The 16,464-nt window shown below is 44.4% G+C and overlaps 1 protein-coding gene across 1 annotated transcript in view; it reads right to left on the bottom strand.

Moving 5' to 3' along the window:
* The window catches only part of LOC122808173 (beta-citrylglutamate synthase B-like), a gene marked incomplete at its 5' end in the record, with an annotated part of 511,166 nt that overhangs the window by 33,136 nt on the left and 461,566 nt on the right, over positions 1-16,464 (bottom strand). Inside the window, one exon of the mRNA XM_044079142.1 lies at positions 981-1,067. The remainder of the gene's footprint in view (positions 1-980; positions 1,068-16,464) is intronic.

Raw genomic sequence — 16,464 nt, forward strand, 5'->3', positions numbered from 1 at the left:
AAACGCCTGATCCAAAGAAAGGGCATGTTGGATCAGATGGCTCCAAAACTTGCCCTGAAGTCAGAGGAGGATCCAACGGGGGAAGAGAACAGCTTAGATGAATCCTGGACCCTATGGGTAGAAGCCGAAGGGGACGTAATGTCTTGCACCCACAAAATTTTCTGGACCATCTGTTCCAAATTTTCTGGACCATCTGTTCCATGTCTTCTTCAGTAATAAGTGCCGGAGTAAGTTGGTCAGAAGGTAAGCTGCCAAAGTAAGTGTTCACAAACAGCACACACATTTATATATACGTACAAAATGCTTCCTAAAAAAGTCCCCTTTATTGTAACATTCTAAGCACACCATTAAACATTCTACAGAAATAAAAGCAGCTACACTCAATGCACTGTGACAGAACAAATAAGTAACCTATCATGAAGTGTAGTGTACAGCATTAAAAAACATTTTCTGTCTCTTTAAAGCACTCCCCGATCCTTAAATTCACACAAAACTATTAAAAGATCATAAAAGCAATTCATTTTTTTAACCACAAAAATATTCCACAAATGAAAAAAAAAATAAGACCTTGTGAAAAAGAGTACTTAAGACTGCTTCACTCTCACTGCTGACATCTCTCTACTGGACTGGCCAGCAGTCACACTGAAGGTGTGGAATGAAGCCATAGCTTTGTGCAGCTGGCCAGCTACAACCCATATATTCAAAAGGCTACTGCAGCCCTGAGAATGATCACTGGACAGTTTCACTCTTCCTACATCAATACTTTCAAACACAGTAAAACCTGGATTGGCACTTGCACAAAAAATGGCACCTCTGGGAAAACTTTGTCATGAGAATGCGACAATGTCAAAATAAAACCTAAATATTAGAGTAACCCCACTCAAAGAGGGCATTCCAAGTTGACAACTCTAGTAAACAGACGCCATGCATTTAGATTTCAAAACAGATACAACCCCATGAACAAAGATTTTCCAAATTACCTTTTCTAGCACCTCCTCCCACTTCAAGGCTCAAACCAGTGTGCACCATTAGGCCGTGCACAGACTGCTATCATCCATTTCCAAAGTCTAGCATAGAAGGAAACAGAGTAAGCATTCAGCATTTTACTTTTTACATTTCATTAAAGCAGCATCGTCATACTTTTGAAATCCAGATTTTCTATGAACTACAAAAAAAGAAAGCTTGACTTAATTTAACACACACACACACACACACACACACACACACACACACACACACACACACACACACACACACACACGCTCTATACCTTTATTCCTGTAAATTGCAGACATTAAATGTGAGGCACCAGGTGTGCATTTTCAGGAAGCCATTTTGGAATACCGGTTACTTCAGTAAAATATGCAAAAGTTGTTTGATATCTAAATTGTAATCAACACATCCAGTTATTCATAGGCCTCTTCCCACTCTAGCATCGCTGACCCATCTTTAAACACAACTAGTCCTGTGGGATAACACTGGTAATCCCACCAGGACAGACAGGTGAACTCCGCACCAGTCTGCAAAGTCATGTCCTGATGCATAACCAGTGTTTTACCAATGTATTCATTTTGATTTTCATTTGATTAATTATACATTTATACAGAACAGTGTTGAAAGTCTTAGCACGTTTAAGCAGTGATACACTAATGAAAAATGACTACTAAACTAAAACCAAGGATAATCAGCTAAAGGCAACTTTATCCTGAACTCAGTACAATTCTCAGACAGAACATTCTGAATGCCACACATTGCTCTTGCCTGTATTATACACTGGCTTCCTGATACACAAAGATATAGATATGAACCACTACTGATTAATATGCCATGTCTTTAATTGGTATAAAAAAAAAGAAGTCATGTACTCACCATAATGTTCCATCTGTGTTGTCAGTCTTCACTTATCCTTGACTGATGGCACTCCGTTCGGAACCAGCTCAGCCGTTACAACAGCTCGCACAAGCCAAAAAACTCCTGACCCAAGTTCCTATCCAGAAGGCCTCTCTCAGATCGAGTTTGCAGCTATAAGAAATTAGGTAAAGGTAATAGCGTAACAATTGAAGAGGCTTTGTCCAAGGTCATACAGAGGAAAGCAAAGCCATTACTGTGGTCACATCCTCAAGAAGTCTGAAGGAGGGGGGAAGAAGGGTGGGGTGTCAAGGATAAATGAAGATAGTCAACATAGACGGAACGTTATGGTGAGTACATAATTTCTTTATCTGAAATTGTCAATCTTCACTTATCCTTGACTGACGGGACAGAGTCCCCAGCTACCTTGAATCTTGGCAGGCCTTATAGGATATTCCTGAGCACCACAGAAGCAAATGACATTTCCCCCTGGACAGCATATCTACATTGTAATGAGTAATAAAGGTAGGAGGAAAAGCCCACGTCCCTGCTGCATAAATGTCATCCAAGGAAAATTTGGAGTGAAAAACAGCAGACATGAACACAGCTCTGGTGGAGTGTGCTCTAACTGGAGCTGCCAATTTAAGATTTTTCCTGTTGTAGACAAAGATAATGCAATCTCTTAGCCATTTCGACAACGTAACCTTAGAAATTGATTTACCCATGGAAGGACTAGAAAAGGAAAACATAACTGGTCTGACTTCCTGAAAACTTTTGTTCTATTCAGGTAAAAATACAATTGTCTGTGCACATCCAGTAAATGTAAGCAATATTCCCCATCGTTACAAAAATTAGTGAAGAACACTGGTAACTCAATGGATTGATTGTTAGTCTCAGACACGACCTTTGGAAGAAAAGGATGGACTGGTTCTCAGTTGATACCCTGTCCTTATGAAAAATCAAGTATGGAGGTTTTGAAGATACACATGAATCTCTGAAATCCTTCTAGCGGATGTAATAGCTATTAGGAAAATAGTTTTCCAAGAAAAAACTTCATATCACAGATAGCAGCCGGCTCAAAGGGAAAGTCAAGGATTGTAGAAGTATAGCAATATCCCAACGAACAAAAGGCTTCCTGTAAGACGGCTTTAACCTTACAGTTCCCTTTAGAAAGGCCTTGCACAACCTATCGGAAATTAAAGACTGTCCTTCAAGCTGAACTCTGATAGTTGAAGAGAAGGCTCCTTGTTTGAATAGCATAGCCAAAAACTTCAATAGCTCAAGTCGAGAAAGGATCCAGTTTGTTATAGCATGCCCGTAAAGAAAACCTTTTCCATTTTCTGAGGTAGAGTTTCCTAGTAGAAGGTTTATGGGAAGCTAGCAAAATGTTTCAAACAGGGGAAGACAAGTTATTACGCCTGGTAATCAATGGAACTGGAGCAACCAAGTTGTAAGCATGAGGTGTTTTAGGCTGGGGTGAATTAGTCCCCGAGGATGGGACGGGAGATCTGGTTCCAGATCCAGAGTCCATGGACTTTGAATTAGTTAAGGCCAAAGAAAGGGGGACCAAACTTATCGAGGCCAAAAGGGGGGCAATGAGCATCACCGTGCTCTTCAACCTTATGGCCTTCCTTATGAAAAGGAGATCAGAAGAACGGGTGGAAACGCATACAGTAGTCCAGAGAGCTAATCGTGAAGGGGAGCAGTCTCTTGGGGACTCCCCCTGAGGTGGGATTAGGGCAAAGTAGCTGCTGTACTTGCTTTTCTGGGGGGATGCAAATAGATCACAGGAAGGCTGGCCCCAGCAACAAAAAATCTCCTTTGCTACTCTGGGATTGAGAGACCACTTATGAGGCAGGAGGATACATCTGCTCAATTTGTCCGCTATCACGTACGAGTTCCCTGGGATGTGTGCTGCTACCAGAAAGTGGTTTGAAGACATCGCCCACTGCCACACTCAGAGCTTCTCAACACAGAGGGTAAGACTTGGTTCCACCCTACTTGTTGATATGCCTGACTACTGACATAATGCCTGACTAAATAGCAATCATTCCTAGAAGAAAGACTGTTTGAAAGGCTTGTAACGCTAAAGAAAAATAGTGTAAAATCTTACCATAACCATAGATGTCCTTCTCTTCTATGTTGCAGTATTCAACATATGGGTTTACTCCTCTTGCTTTGCGAACGTCCAGCCAGTATACAAAAGTTTTCAGTCCCTGTATGGTGCGTGGGTTGTCTGGCGTGGCTCAAGGAATGTGGGCCATAAGAGTGACGTCTGCACACACCAGCCCCCAGAACTGCAAGCTCCAGTCAGAGCCAGTCCTAGTAAGGGCAATGCCAGTCCTGTGCCACCCAGAAAGGGAAATGCAGCCTAACAGGAGGGGAAGGAGGATGGGAAGGAATACTGCAACATGGAAAAGGACATTATGGTTATGGTAAGATTTTACTTTTCTATACCCTTCTATTCCCATGTTGCAGTATTCAACATATGGGTGAGTGCCAAAGCTCATTGTGAAGGAGGGGATGGTGGTCTAGAGGCGGCTTTCATGAATCCATGAAGGATAGCCCTGTCAAAGCCTGCCCTGGAAATGTGGTCTAGTCTAACTTGTAGTGTTTGGTGAAGGTGTGCACTGATGACCAAGTGGCTGCTTCAAGAATGGTAGAGGTATCCAGACCCTTGAAGAAAGCTCCTGAGGAAGCCTGGAGTGTGCTTGATTTCCAGAAGGTGATGACATTGGTATAGCTGATCAGCCTGTCTGATGGGCTTGGTTTTATGGAGATAAAACCTGAGTTGTCTGTGAACATCTAAGGAGTGCACTACTCTCTCACTGTCCCCTGTGGGTTAGGGAAGAAGGTAGGTAGGTGGATGGCTTGATTCAGGGACAGGTCATTCACCATCTTGGGCACGAATGAAGGGTTAGTTCTAAGAGTAACCCTGTCATTGTGTAAAACTAATAAGAGTGGAATAGCCATGATGGCTTGCAGCTCTGATACATTCTAAGGTCAAGGCCACGAGTAGTACAGTTTTTCATGTACAGTATTGTAGGGAAGCTTTGTCTGCTGGTTCAAATGGAGGGAGGGTGAGCTTTTCCAAAACATAGTTAAGGTCCCAGTGGAGATGGCTTCCTGGGGGGCCTGAAGTGAAGAACCCCTTTGAGAAAAAGCTTGGATGGTAGTCTGAATGCTACAGGAGGATCCAGACGAAGGCATGCTGAAATAGCAGACAAGTGGGTTTTAATAGAGGAATAGGCCAATCCTGTCTGCAGTAGCTCACACAGGTATGACAGAACTAGAGGGGTCTCACAAGTGGGTCCAACTGTCTTTTGTGACACCATATAGAAAAACCTCTTACATTTTGAAAGGCAAAATTTTCTTGTATCTGGTTTCCTGACCTCCTGCAGGACAGTGAGCACGTACTCATTGTAAAGGTGTCTGAAGGGGATCAGATCCTATCAGCCATAGGGTAAAGTGCCACTGTGGGTATATTTGGGACTCCTTGTGCTGTGTGAGAAAATCCACTCTGAGGAGTAATTTGTGGTGATTGCCCTTGGATAGTTGGAAAGAGTAAGGGGAACCAATGCTGTCTTGGCCAGTAGGGAGCCAAACAAGATTTTTGGTCTGTCCTGCAGGACCTTTTGGACAAGTGGGAAGGGGGGGAAATGCACAGAGAAACTTCCCCTTCCAATTGCCTGAGAATGTGGGATCCTGGTGCAAAATCCAGGAAGTTGCCTGTTGGAGGAGGCAAAAAGGTCTATTTGAGATGCACCTCACTGGTGGACCAGATCCAGGAAGACACCCCTGTGAAGCATCCATTCGTGGTTGTTTGTGATGGTTCTGCTGATACAGTCTGCCTGGGAGTTCTGTAGAGAGGGAATGCAGACTGCCTGGAGGGTTGCTCCCTGTGAGGTAGCCAATTTCCATACTAGGAGAGTTAGTCTGCAGACTAAGACTTGGTCCCTCCCTGTTTGTTGAGATACCACAGAAAGTACAGTTGTGTTGCAGTCGTTACATTTGGGTTATCCTGCTGGCAGGTTGCCCTCAGTTGGCCTGAATTCCAAAGTCTTGGGTCTTGCATCGGTTGCTGTCGCCTCTTCCCTGACGTCAGGTCGTCAGGAGTATAAAAGATGCAGCCGACGCCATTTTATTTAGTTTTTCTTGCCCCAGATGTCAGGTGCCCCCAAAAGGGTAGGCTAAAATTATGTAAATAAAACATACATGCACCAAAATAAGCTTTACCTTCATCTATAAGCAAATACGCCACCTAGGTTGTATAGATTAGAAAAGTAAAGATAAGTTCCAGCAAAAATAAGAGGGATGGCAGGTGGGTAACCTGGATTGCAACAGTGAATACACAAAAACATCTACATTTATGGTAAGTGTACACAACTGTACTATGTTCTTCGTGTTTCACTGTTGCAGTCATTACATTTGGGTTGAGTCCCAAAGCTATGGTTTGGGGGCTGGAGCTAAACAGCATTATTCGGGCCGACTGGATGCGGACTATACCCAATAGTAAGGACTGCAGCAATGGGGAACGAAGAACATCTGCAGTGGCAAAGCCTGCCCTGGATTTAGAGTAAAGAGGCAGATTGTAATGTTTTGTAAAGGTATGCACTGAACTCCAAGTAGCAGCCTCCAAAATGTCTTTGGTTGCTACTCCCCTGAGAAAGGCTGCAGAAGTGGCTGCAGCTCTGGTTGCATGTGGCCTAATGCCCTTAGGCACTGGTTTGCCATGCTGTGAGTAGCAGAAACGAATGCAGTGACCCATCCACTTTGAAACAGTCTGCTTGGAGATAGCCTTTCCTTGTGATGCTGTGGCATATGCCACTAGTAATTGCTCTGTCTTTCTGAAAACTTTAGTTTTGCCCAAGTAGAATCTAAGTTGTCTGTGTACGTCCAAAGAATGCAGAATTTTCTCCCCCTTGTTCTGTGGATTTGGATAAAAAGTTGGCAAATGAATTGTTTGGTTAAGGGCTACACTGGATACCACCTTAGGCATAAATGTAGGGTTTGTTCTCAGAGAGACCCTGTCTGGACAGAAAATGATAAAGGGTTCCAAAGCCATTTGAGCCTGTGGCTCTGAAACTCGTCTTGCAGAAGTTATTGCTAGGAGCAGAGCTGTTTTCCAAGATAAGAACTTTATGTCCGCAGTAGCAGCTGGCTCAAAGGAGGTAAGGTGAGTTTTTCCAAGATATAATTGAGGTCCCATGCAGGTATTGGCATTCTCCTTGGAGGCCTTAAGTTTTTGGCTCCCCTGAGGTACTGCCTTAATAAAGGATGAGAAAAGAGTGGTGGCTCTGTATTGTAATGAGCCGAAATGGCAGAGGCATGGATTTTAACTGATGAAAAAGATAGGCCTTTGTCAGGCATCTCAGTTAAATATTGCAAAATCTGAGGAATATTTGGGACAGCTGTATCAGTTCCTTGAGCTTGGTTCCAAGCGCAAAATCTCTTCCATTTCCCAGCATAGGATTTTCTAGTACTAGGCCTTCTGGCTTCTAAAATGACATCCATCACAGCTTTACTGAGAGGTGTGGTTTGTATGGCTGCATTATCCGCCATGCTGCCAGGTTTAGGGTCCTGTGTTGGCTGTGCAGAATATGATTGTTTTGCTGGGACAGTAGATGAGGTATTTGAGGTAAGGTCCAGGCTGGGCATTGGGACAAGTTCCTTAAGATCAGATACCAGTACTGGTGTGGCCAGTCTAGGGCAATCAGAATCATTTTTGGTTTCTCCTGCCTGACCTTTAGGAGTACCTTGGGGAGGAGAGGCAGTGGAGGAAAGGCAAATACTGATAGGTTTGTCCAGTTGAAAGATAAGGCATCCACTTTCCAAGCTTGTCTGTGATAAGTCCTTGTGCAGAAACTTTTTAGTTGATTGTCTTGAGGGGAGGCAAATAGATCTATGTCCGGGCGTCCCCATTTTATTGTTACCATGCTGAAGACTTGTGGATCCAGGTGCCACTCGTGGGGATCCATGAGGTTTCTGCTTAGCTCGTCTGCCAGAGTATTTTCCTTTCCTGGCAGGAATTGTGCCTGCAGATGAACTTGGTAAGTCAGTGCTGTGTCCCATAAAACCATGGCTAGTCTGCACAGGGGATAAGAATGAGTGCCCCCACTTGTTTATGTACCACATGACCGTGGTGTTGTCTGTCTTTATCAGTAGTTGTCCTGGATAAAGTAGGTCCTTGAAGGCTGTCAGGGCATTTTGAACAGCTAGCATCTCTTTTTGATGGATATGTAGATGCTTTTAGTTTGTGGACCAGGTGCCCTGAATGCCTCTTCCTGCCATGTGTGCCCCCCCCCCCCCCCAGGCATAATCTGATGCATCCGTCGTTAGGCTCTGCCTGGCTGGGGGTAGTGAGAATGGCTGTCCCTTGTTTTGGCGACAAGCCTTTGCCCACCATCGAAATTCCTGTTGCAGGCAGGGAAATTAGAGTAATCAATGTTTCCAGACTGTGGCAATGTTGTGTCCAGACACTTTTTAGGTACCATTGAATTTTCCTCATATGCAGTCTTATGGAATTAGTAAGATGCAGGATGCCATGAAACCCAAAGCCTGCAGAATTTTTCTTGCAGATAACTGGGCCTTTGTTGCCATTTCCTTGAAATAGGTAGTCAGTTGCCTTTGTTTGTCTGGAGTGAGATAAACCATCTGGGCAGTTGTATCTCTTGAGAGGGTACTAGTTTTGATTTATTTTTGTTGACTGCGTACCCTAGGCATGTTAAAAGTCTTATCACAAAAGTCAGATGCTGTAGTAGAATATTCTTGTTCTCTGCTTGTATGAGGCAGTCGTCCAAGTAAGGATATATTTGCATTCCTCTTTGTCTGCAGTAAGCAATTACTGGTGCCAGGCACTTTGTAAAGACCCTGGGTGCAGTAGATAAGCCAAAGGGCAGTACAGAGAATTGGTAATGCTTTGAGCCACCCTTGAATCTGAGGTATCTTCTCCATGATTGTCTGATTGGGACATGCAGGTATGCCTCTGTAACGAGCCAAGCCTTGCTGCCCAGCATGGGGAGAAGCTACTGTAAGGTCAACATCCTGAATTTTGGTATATCCAGGAAAGTGTTTAGAATCGATAGGTCCAGTATTGGTCTTCATGCTTTGTCCTTTCTGGGTACCAAGAACAGTCGAGTAAAATCCTTGTTCCTGCTCTTGCTGTGGCACTTGCTGAATAGCCCTCATGTCCATGAGAGCTGCGACTTGTTTTTGAGCCTCTGCCCATTGATTTTTTGGCAGGTCTGGCCAACCGTTTGCCCTTGGCAGGGTATTAAAATGAAACTTGTAGCCTTGTGACACTATGTCTAGAACCCATTTGTCCTGGGTTATAATGTGCCAATTTTGAGAAAAAAGTGCTAGTTTTAGTTAAGGGTGCTGCCAGAAGATAAGTGCTTGGTGCAGGCAGGGGGAAGTCATTGGGACTGTTCCCTGTATGATTGTGATTTGTCTTCTCCACCTTTGGAGGTAGAAGCACTCCACTGCTTAGACCTGTAGGAACCTTGCGGCTGTGATCTGCCTCTACGGCGTCTGGGTCTGCCCCTTTGAGGTCTGTCTGAGACTGGAAAGGACCAATTCTTTGTAGGCCAGTGTCTGCTAAATCTAGGTGGCTGTACCTGTAAGAAATCCTTGACCGTTTGCATAGATTTAACTTTGTCCTCCATTTTCTTTAACACCTCTTATGCCTTAACACCAAACAAGGTATCATATTGTAAAGGAGCATCTAATAATTTTGCTTTAACATGGTCAGGCAGATTTTGTTCCTTTAACCAGGCATGCCTCCTAATGACAGAACCCATAACAGCGGCCCTGCAGGAGGCCTCCAGAGAATCAAACCCACATTGCAAAGTATCCTTTCTAACTTGTTCAGCTGCATGCAATAAATCCTGCATTTCTTTGTTTTCTGCACATTCAGAATTTGCCATCATTTTCTGTTTAAGCAGTGTCATGATATATTGCTGATATTTAAGCATATGAAACTGGCAATTTAAGGCCCTTATAGCCAAAGTAGCAGATGTGTAAATCTTTTCCCCATCGATCCAGTGCCCTAGAATCCCTGTCAGAGGGGGTAGGGTTTTTTTGCAGTAGAAGCCTTGATCCCTTTCGGACCCTGAGAAATAGTTTCTGGGTCTGCAGTAGGGTTTTTGAAAAGGAACTTATGATATGAGTCAGGGACCCTGTAGTATCTGTCCGGCTTAACAGGAGCTGGAGGTAAAGAGTCAGGGGTCAGACTAGACTCTGAGAACACATCTACAATGTCTAACACAGGTGGAATAGCTAGAGGCCTGTGTTGAGGTAGTAAAAGGAAGTCTCTGAGCCTTTTCTTAGATTCTGAAAAATCTTGGCTCTCCCAGTGGAAGTGCTCCCTCATGGTATGCAAGGTTTCCCCAAAAGAGTAGTCCTCAGGAGAAGCTGAAGGAAAGTACAGTTTTGTACCTACCATAAATGTAGATGTTCGAAGATCCACATTGCTGCAGTCCTTACTTATGGGTAGTCCGCTGTCCTCGGTCGGCCCGAATACCAAAGTATTAGGCTGACGTCGGTCATGGGCGCCTAGATCTGACATCAGAGCGTCAGGGTATAAAGGCGCATGACCGACGTCATATCCTCAGTCTTTTCTTGCCCCAGATGTCAGAAGACCAAACCAGAAAGGCCACAGCCAAAAACAGAATACCTCCCAAAAACATGCCAAACAACCACCATCACCTAAAGCATAGCACCAAGTCTAACTACAGTGGGGAAGGAGGGAGGGTGAAATGGACTGCAGCAATGTGGATCTTCGAACATCTACATTTATGGTAGGTACAAAACTGTACTATGTTCTTCATCTCACATTGCTGCAGTCCTTACTTATGGGTAGAATCCCAAAGCAACGGGAAAGGGAGGATGGTAAAAATCATAAAGCATTAGGGGCCGCTAAAATGCCCTGTAAAATTGCAGTGGCAAATCCAGCCCTAGACTTAGAATAAAGAGGAAGGTGGTAATGTTTAGAAAAGGTATGCACTGAACTCCAAGTAGCTGCTTCCAAAATGTCTTTTGTAGCTACCCCCCTTAGAAAGGCCGTAGAAGTAGCAGTAGCCCTAGTGGAATGAGGCCTGATTCCCGCAGGAATCTCCTTGCCATGATGGGAATAACAGAAAGAAATACAAAACCCACTCCATTTAGAAATAGTTTGTTTTGAAACAGGTTTACCCTGTGAACCCAAAGCAAAAGAAACAAACAATTGCTGAGACTGTCTGAACTCCTTGGTTCTGCTCAAATAATAACGCAACTGCCTGTGAATATCCAAAGTATGCAAAATTTTCTCCCCTTTATTTTGGGGGTTTGCATAAAAAGTAGGCAAATGAATAGTTTGATTTAAGGCCACACTAGAAACCACCTTAGGCATAAAGGAAGGATTAGTATGCAAAGATACCCTATCCTTATGAAAAATTAGGAAAGGCTCCACTGCCATGAGGGCCTGTAATTCAGAAACCCTTCTTGCAGAGGTAATGGCCAACAAAAAAGCAGTTTTCCATGACAAATACTTTAACTCGGCAGTAGCTGCAGGCTCAAAAGGTTGTAGAGTAAGTTTTTCCAACACAAAATTGAGATCCCAAGCAGGAGTAGGAGCTCTACGTGGGGGTCTTGTATTCTTTGCCCCTCTAAGAAATTGCTTAAACCAAGGATGAGAGAATAAAGGAGGGTCACAATCATAGTGAGCAGAAATGGCTGCAGCATGGACCTTTATTGAGGAGAAAGACAAACCCTTGTCCAATAACTCAGTAAGATATTGAAGAGCAACACTTAAATCAGGTTTGGAGACGTCAAAGTCCTTTCCTTTGCTCCAAATAAAAAATCTCCTCCATTTATCAGCGTAAACTTTCCTGGTACTAGGCCTCCTGGCCTCCAAAATAACATTCAAAACTTGTTGTGGAAGCTGAGACCCTCCAGAGTCTAAAACAGAATATGCCAGGCTGTTAGATGTAGAGACTGAATCTTGACATTGAGGAAGTGACTGTCCTCTTGTGACAAAAGGTGCGGAATCAAAGGCAGAGGCCATGGAGGTTCTCGTACTAAGCTCCTCAGTAGTGGGTACCAGTGTTGTCGAGGCCAATCCGGTGCTATCAAAATCATGGTTGGCTTGTCTTGTCTGGCCTTCAAGAGTACCTTGGGAAGAAGAGGCAGAGGTGGAAAGGCATATACATGCAGATTGTTCCAACTGAATGATAGAGCGTCCACCTTCCAAGCTGTGTGATGAAACATTTTTGTGTAAAACTTTGGCAACTGGTAATTTAGTGGAGAAGCGAACAGATCTATGTCTGGAGTTCCCCATAACACTGTCAACTGTTGAAATACATGAGGATCCAATTTCCACTCGTGAGGATCCACTATTTGTCTGCTCAATACATCTGCTAAGGAGTTCTGTGCTCCTGGTAGAAACCTTGCCTGAAGATTGAGGTGTAGATTGAGAGCAGTTTCCCACAGAATCATCGCTTGCCTGCAAAGAGGGTAAGAATGGGTTAGCCCCTGCTTGTTGATGTACCACATGACAGTAGTGTTGTCTGTTTGAATCAACTCCTGCCCTGGGTGAAGTAAATCTTTGAAAGCCATCAATGCAAACTGGACTGCTAACATTTCCTTCAAGTTGATATGCAAATGTTGGAGTTTGACAGGCCACGTGTTTTGCACCCATTTTCCATTGAGGTGTGCTCCCAAGCCTTGTCCGAGGCATCTGTCGTTAGAATCTGACTCGCCTCTGGCCGGGTCACAGAGAGTCCCTTGTTTAGGTGACATTCCTGAGCCCACCACAAAAACTCCTTCCGAATGCAAGGTATTATCTGAATGACAGTGTCTAGATCTTGGCAGTGCTGTGTCCATACATTTTGAGATACCATTGAAGCTTCCTCATATGCAATTTGGCATTGGGAAGCACCAGAATACAAGATGCCATGAACCCCAAGGCTTGAAGGACTGTCCTTGCAGTCAGCCTGGACCGTAGAAACATTTGATGGAAATAAAGAGAAAGGCTTCTTTGTTTGTCCGGGGTCAAAAAGGCCATCTGGGAAGCTGTATTCAGTCTCACACCCAGAAAGCACATGTCCTGAGAGGGTACTAGACTGGACTTTGTTTCGTTCACAGAATACCCTAGGCATCTTAACACTGCCATCACATACTGTAGATGATGAAGAAGTTCGTCCTTTTCTTGTGCAATAATCAGGCAATCGTCCAAATAAGGATAAATCTGTATTCCTCTTAGTCTGAAAAATGCTATCACTGGAGCCAGAACCTTTGTGAACACTCTGGGCGCAGTAGACAAGCCAAAGGGCAATGCAGAGAACTGATAATGTAAATTTCCAGCCCGAAAACGCAGGTACCTCCTGCAACTGGGCCTGATAGGAACATGAAGGTAAGCCTCTTTGAGATCCAGAGTAACCATCCAGTGATCTTTTCCCAACAGAGGTAAAAGTTGTTGTAAAGTCAGCATCTTGAACTTTGGAATGTCCAGGTAAGTGTTGAGGATAGATAAATCCAAAATTGGTCTCCACGTGTTCCCTTTCTTTGGAACTAGAAACAGGCAAGAATAAAATCCTAGGCCCACTTCTGACAGAGGAACTGGCTGTATAGCTCCTATTTGAAGAAGTAAAGAAATTTGTCTGAGCCTCTATCCTTTGCCGAGGAGGGACGTCTGGCATGCCTTTGAAAGGAGGCATGGTATGGAAATAGAACTTGTAACCTCGGTTTATAATGTCCAATACCCATTTGTCCTGGGTGACTAAATGCCAATTTTGCTTGAAAAGAGCCAACTTTCCTCCCAAAGGAGCTGCCAGGCAAGAAGAATCTGGCAGCTGAAAATGTAGGTCATTGGGCCTGTTTACGAAAGGACTGGCCCCTGCCCTCACCAGCAGATTGAGCAGGCGAACTCCATTGTCTCGGCCTGAAAGTACTCTGAGCTCTGCCCCTACCACGCCTAGATCTACCCCTAGACTGAGAATCAGAAGAAGGGTACGCCCACCCCTTAGTAGGCCAATTTCTACTAAACTTTGGAGGTTGTACCTGCAAAAATCTTTAACAGTCTGCATAGACTTAGCCTTGTCTTCCATTTTCTTTAAGACTGACTCCACAGGAGGACCAAACAAAACTTCAGACTGTAAAGGGCATCCAGAATTCTAGACTTAACATGCTCAGACAAATTCTGATCCTTAAGCCAGGCGTGCCTACGAATAACTGAACCAGTGGCAGCCACCCTAGAAGAAGCCTGTAAAGCATCAAAACCACATTGCAAAGAGTGCTTACCCACCTGTTCAGAAACATGCACTAAATCCTGCAATTCTTTACACTCTATGCCCTCTGCCAAAGCATCCACTTTAGACCTTAGCTGAGAAAGGAGGAAATTCTGATACTTCAACATATGAAACTGGCAGTTCAAAGCTCTCATTGCTAAAGTAGAAGAGGTATACACCTTCTTACCCCATCTATCCAAAGCTCTAGCTTCCTTATCCAGAGGAACCGGATTCTTAACAACAGAGGCTCTAACACCCTTAGGCCCCTGACTAATAGTTTCTGGGTCCGCCCTAGGACTCTTATAGAGATATTTATGAGCCTCAGGCACCCTGTAATACCTGTCCGGGTTTAACTGGGGCAGGAGGCACAGAATCTGGATTAAGGGAAGCTTCCAAAAAACATCTGAAACAACATCCAAAACCGGAGGTATAGCTAAGGGTCTATGCTGTGGTAAAAACAAGAACTCCCTAAGTCTCTTCCGGGAATCAGAGTAATCCTGTCCCTCCCACTGAAAATGCTCCCTCATGGAATGCAGAGTTTCTGAAAATGAAAAATCCTCTGGAGGAGAAGCAGAAGGAGTGGAATCCTCTGCATCAGAATCAGAATAAGGAGGGAAATCTTGAATGTCTTCAGCAGAAGACTCTGAATCATCTGAGGCCTGCTCCAAACTTTCCAACTCTGGCTCCATCCTGGGCCTTTTATCAGGAGGGGGCAGAGAACCTCTAATTAAAGTAATCAAAACCTCTGCCATTTTAAGCATGTGCTTTTTAGGCACAGACCCTGAAGAACCAGAACTGACACCAGAGGAAGGCAAGGCAGACCTGCCCTTAGAAGGAGCCTTAGAAACAGTAGCAGAAGACCTAACCACCTTAGGCATAGAAGGGAGAATAGTAACCTGAGAGGCCACATCCTTGAAAATCAAAGTTTCCCCCTGGGACTCAACAGAAACTTCAGCTGGATCCACCTGTTCAGCTGTAGCTTCTAAAGGTCCGGCGTCCGAAACAGACGAATCATCCTGCCTAGGCTTTAAAGATTTGTCTTTGCGCTTCTTAGTAGAAGCAAGCGTCGGAACATCCGATGGCATATTATAATTACACCTCTTGCCAAAGACTAACCTAGCGCAATCTAACCTCCGTTTTATAGTGCGCTTATTAAACCTAGCACAAAATCGACACCGACTACGCCGTGCTCGTCCCAAACAAGGAATACAAAGCGAGTGGTAATCCCTATGCGGTATCTGTTTCCCACAAGAAATACAATTATTCACTTTTTCTGACATCCGTAAGTAACTGAGGCAAGAAAAACAAAATATTCCCCAACGGGTACTTAGCCAACTTGGTATCGGTCTGAAACTCCGAAAACGAAAAATTTCAGAACGCCGAACGGCACTTGCAACGCTGCTTCTGCATCGGACCATGCGGCAAAAAAGACTGAGGATATGACGTCGGTCATGCGCCTTTATACCCTGACGCTCTGATGTCAGATCTAGGCACCCATGACCGACGTCAGCCTAATACTTTGGTATTCGGGCCGACCGAGGACAGCGGACTACCCATAAGTAAGGACTGCAGCAATGTGAGATGAAGAACATCTGATTCTTCAGCATCAGAATCCTCATAGGGGGAAGAGAATATTCCTGATCAGAAGAGGAATCAGAAGAAATGGAAACCTGATCTGAAGATTCATAGTCTGTCTCTTGCCTAGGCCTCTTATCAGGAGGGGGATGGGAACCCCTGATCAAGGTAATTAAGTCTTCAGCCATTTTGAGCATCTGTTTTTTGGGCATGGAAGCCTGTCCTTGTGGCTGGTGAACTTGTTTCTTTGCCTTTAAAGGTGTTTTAGCCTTTGTCTTTGAAGTCGGTTTAATATATAATTGCTTAGGTCTGAATACACCCTCATAAGCCAATGCCTGCTCAGTGGCTCCGGACCCATCTGAAGGAATAATCTCCGAGGCTCCAATATCTTGAGTTTCCAGTGGCCTGGCCGACTCCACGTGGGAGTTGGTAGTGGCCTGAGACTCTAAAGTAGCGGGCGTCAGGGGCTGCGAAAGCGCCTCACTGAGGACCGGCAAACCGGCGACTTGCTTAGGAGAAGCTTCGTCGTCGGTTTTGGACCTCGGTTGCCTGTCTTTTTCTTTTCGTTTTTTGTGAACTCCAGTAGTCGGATGGCTATCCGACGACATTGTATAATTAAATCTTCGCCCAAAGTAGCTTAATGCAAAATCGTACTGACGCTTAATAGTGCGTTGGTTAAATCTAGCATAAATCCGACAACTAGCAACATCGTGGTCAGGGCCTCGGCAAGGAATATAGTAAGAATGAAAGTCCTTATGAGGTATTTGCTTCCCACAAG

Source organism: Protopterus annectens, chromosome 8.part0 (genome assembly GCF_019279795.1).
Source record: "Protopterus annectens isolate FY-2018-M chromosome 8.part0, PAN1.0, whole genome shotgun sequence".
NCBI classification, from domain to species: Eukaryota; Metazoa; Chordata; order Ceratodontiformes; family Protopteridae; genus Protopterus; species Protopterus annectens.